Raw genomic sequence first — 3,991 nt, 5'->3', positions numbered from 1 at the left:
GCATAACACTTATGATTATGAAAGTGCTCTTTATATTGAAACCAATATAGGCCATACTAAATTTTAACTTGAACCTCTGAGATTTCAACCAATTTTGCTAGGTTGATGCAATCTTCAAAATCTCAGAATTAACAATCACAGGTAGATTTTAGAATAAATCCCCTGTTATTTCAAAAACTGTGTGAGGATAAAGTGGGAGAGAATATTAATTATTTGGTTTTTCTTATGAATATTTTAAACTTGTTTATATTATTCAATATTTCAATTAGAATTCATCTGATACGTATGTCTTGCCATTCTTCATTAACTTGGTTGAAAGGAATTAGGAATGGACATTAGAAACCTTGCTTACTTCACTTTTTGTCTACAGGCTTGTTCCTGCAGGGGACACAGAGTTTGCTAAAGATGCTGCCTTTGGCTACAAATCTTCGAATCTGCATGATGTAAAAGCCTCTTTGTTTCTTTTTCTTACTGGACACAGAGTTTGCTAATCGCCACACGATTATTCTAATGCAGACCTCTCCGAACAGAGCAACTAGAACTTTCATGGATTTTGAATCAGTGGCTCAGGCCATGGATGGTATTTAACTCTTTCAACCATGTTCTTGTAGTAGTTGTACTAGTTTTTATGACTTCTTTTTTGTTCTAATTAATTGTTTATGGTTGTGGTATTTTTCATTTTCAATTGATTGAACCTCACTGTATTTCATTGCAATGCATGAACAAGTTTGTCATGGTCGCAGAGTCCTGACAGTTAGAAGCTTAGGGCTTGCTTGGTGTTATATTTCCTTTACAAAATCCTATAAACAGGAAACAACTTAGGTGACAGATTCGTATTTTGTAATTAATTTTAAGGGTTTTAGGTTTAGTCTTGATAGTTAGTCAGTTGAAACTTAGGATATGTTTTAGTTTTTTTTTTTTTTTACATTTACAAAATTATATAAACAGGAAACAAATAATGTGAGAGGTTTATAATTGATATTAAGGATTTAGGGTTTAAACCTTACAGTTAGAAACCCTTGTATAATTTTGTATTTCCTTTATAAAATTCTTTAAATAGGAAATGTTATAAAAATAAGGTGGCAGGTCTATGATTAACATTGAAAGCAAGAAATTCTGGAAATAATTATATGAAAGTAAACAAAGCCTTTAGAATGTTAACTAGCCTTGTACATCGATTGATGCGTTGTGCACCTTCTAGTTTAGCAGTAGTATATAATCAATCTAGGTTGGATGACATAGTAGTGACGTGAACTTCTGCTAATGAAACTGTAAACACTGAATGAAGAATGATCGGACTCTTCAGATTGAACTTATTATATTTAGATTAAGAATTTGAATTATTATATTCTTTGGTTTGTTTAGAAGGGATTCCTAATAATTTGAAGAGCCCTAATCCTACTTTTTAGTTGTAATGATGCTTTCTTTCACGCAGATTTGAAGAGCCCAAATTTTTTGAAAGATATTTATCCAATTAGTGGGTAGAAGAGAAGACTGGTGGTCGAATACCTGCATCCACTGTTGCTTCTGTTTCCATTGAACTTTTGAGGAAAGGAGGACCAGATGCAGTTTTCTAGCATCTATGCAGTTTGAAAAAGGTGTACAGAAATTGATAATGCACTTTAGTTTCTACATTCTTAAGTTATAAGAAGAAAACCAGTGAGTTGACTTTGTCTTGTTAGAATATTATGAATTAGTGTGTGTCTGTTACTAGTCCCCTTACTGTGTTTCTATTGTAAAAGCAGGGTTCAACATGTGTAGTTAATGCAGCTAGTGAAAGAGATATGGCTGTATTTGCACTTGGAATGATCAAGGTAGAATTTCATTCATGTTAATTGTATTTATTTGGCTCTTTTGCATGATTGTTTACAGATGTTAATGCTGCTTTATTGTTTTGTCCTGTTAATAGGCAGCATTGATGGAAAAATACTTCTTATGTTGTATTGCTGCTAGTTTTGTTTCTTCCCGAATTGGAATTATCTCGAGGCCCCCAATATTGCCAAAGGATCTAGGAATTACAAGAGAAAGGAATGGTGGTTTGATAGTTGTGGGATCATATGTTCCAAAAACAACAAAGCAGGTGGAAAATAAAATTTTGATAAATTATTCAAATCAAGTCTCCTTGACATACCATGCAAGTTTTCCAGTTTGCATATCAGCATTAGGGTTCTTATAGTAGTTCACTTGGATCAGCAGTTTTCCCTTTTTATTGCTCCTATTCTGATTTCATGGTAAGACACCAGTTATTATTCTTTTGAATAATTCATTAATTAATTCATTAATAAGCATTTTGTTGTATTGGTTGTTCAGGATGAGCTACTGTGGGGAGTTGTATGGCTTTTCAGAGCAACAAATACTATCACTTTCTTGAAGGTATGTATGTCTTTCTAATAATAATATCCATATAGATTTTAGATATCTAATTTTCAAGATTCTTAAAATTAATGTTTAATTTGTTTATGTTATATTAAACAGGTAAATAAAGCTGGACACTTGGTTTCTATGGACCAACTAAAAGCCGCACTTGACATGCTCATAAGATGGAAGCAAGGAAAAATTAAATTAAGTGAAACCCTCGTCACAAAATCAATTCAAATCAAAATAAATTTATAAGTGATTATCTCTTGTATGTTAAAAATATATACTAATGATATTGGACTATTTAGAGGAGATTATTAAATGTCTTTGTTCTTGATACATTGTCAAAACCAAACAACATGTTTGATTCTATTGCTAATATCAAATATTAGTTATTTTTAAATACTATGAATGTTTCGATACAAGTTAGATAAAAATTAGATGAAAATTTGAATTTATTAAATTTATATTTATTTTGTATGAAATTAGGTTTATTTTGCAATAAAAAATCTAAAAAAAATACTATTTTATATTACTCACGGATTTACAGACAGATTTTCTGTCTGTATTCAGAGTGTGGGATGATTTTTCAAGATTCAAATTACAGACGAAAGATCTGTCGGAAAATCTGTTGCCAATTACCGACGAAAAATCTGTCGAAAAATCTGTCTGTAATTACTAATGGAAAATCCGTCTGTAATTACCGACGGAAAATCCGTCGAAAAAGTCGTCTGTAATTACCGACGGAATATCCGTCGGAAAGTTCGCCGTTTCAGGGAAATAGAGGGGAGAATTTACTGAGGAAAAATCCGTTGGTAACTAGTAAAAATTTGTCGGTAATTTTTCGACGGAAAAAAATCCGTCGGTAAATAATTTCCAACGAGGCTTTTACAAAGGGACAAAATCCGTCGGTAACCAAAAATCTGTCTGTAATAAAGACTAAATCTGTCTGTAAATCTGTTTGTATTAAGCAATTTTCTAGTTGTGTCTTCTCCTACCCGTCTTAGGAAGCTTCTTTGTTCCTCTCCTTTCAACCGCCATCACCTCGTCCTTGGGTTCCTCATATGATGTATTTTCCTCAACTTTTACTCAACGCGAAAATTCATGACGAACACCCTATGTTGTGTTGTCAAGCTCTCCCCCGGGATAATTTTACAATTAATGCAAAATTTCTGGTCGATTCTCCTCAACAAGAAGAAGTCAATTTGAAAGCTTGTCATACCACTCTTATAGGTTATAAGATGTTCGTCTCTCTTTTTTAAAATATGTATTTGCGATGAGAAGGTCAAAGATTGAGGAAAAGTCCAAAATAGTTTTACCCTCGACATTGATCACCCGAAACAGTGTTGTAAAAACTGGACCGAACCGACTGGTTTGACCAGAAAATTGGTGAACCGGACTCCAAACCGGTCCGATCCGCTATTTAAACCGAACAAGGATGAGAACCGGTGTGGACCGGTCAAATCCGGAGTGAACCGGTTAAAACCGGTCCAACCGAACTGATAGAAATTAAAATTTTCCAAAATGGGTGGGTTGGGGTTTGAACCCCTGTCCTCACTGAAAAAGGAGCAAGTCACAACCACCAGGCTATCACAATTCTAGTTAACATGTTTACAAATTATTATATATATAT

General features: G+C 33.4%; 1 long non-coding RNA gene across 1 annotated transcript in view; it reads left to right on the top strand.

The window, feature by feature from the left end:
• Window positions 350–3,991, top strand: part of LOC110265472 — a 5,420-nt gene continuing 1,778 nt past the window's right edge. The window contains exons 1-3 of the long non-coding RNA XR_002351614.1: window positions 350–443; window positions 1,479–1,598; window positions 1,746–1,864. This is a non-coding gene — a long non-coding RNA (uncharacterized LOC110265472). The remainder of the gene's footprint in view (window positions 444–1,478; window positions 1,599–1,745; window positions 1,865–3,991) is intronic.

Source organism: Arachis ipaensis, chromosome B08 (assembly GCF_000816755.2).
Source record: "Arachis ipaensis cultivar K30076 chromosome B08, Araip1.1, whole genome shotgun sequence".
Classification (NCBI taxonomy): Eukaryota; Viridiplantae; Streptophyta; class Magnoliopsida; order Fabales; family Fabaceae; genus Arachis; species Arachis ipaensis.
This window is presented reverse-complemented; position numbering and strand designations above follow the sequence as displayed.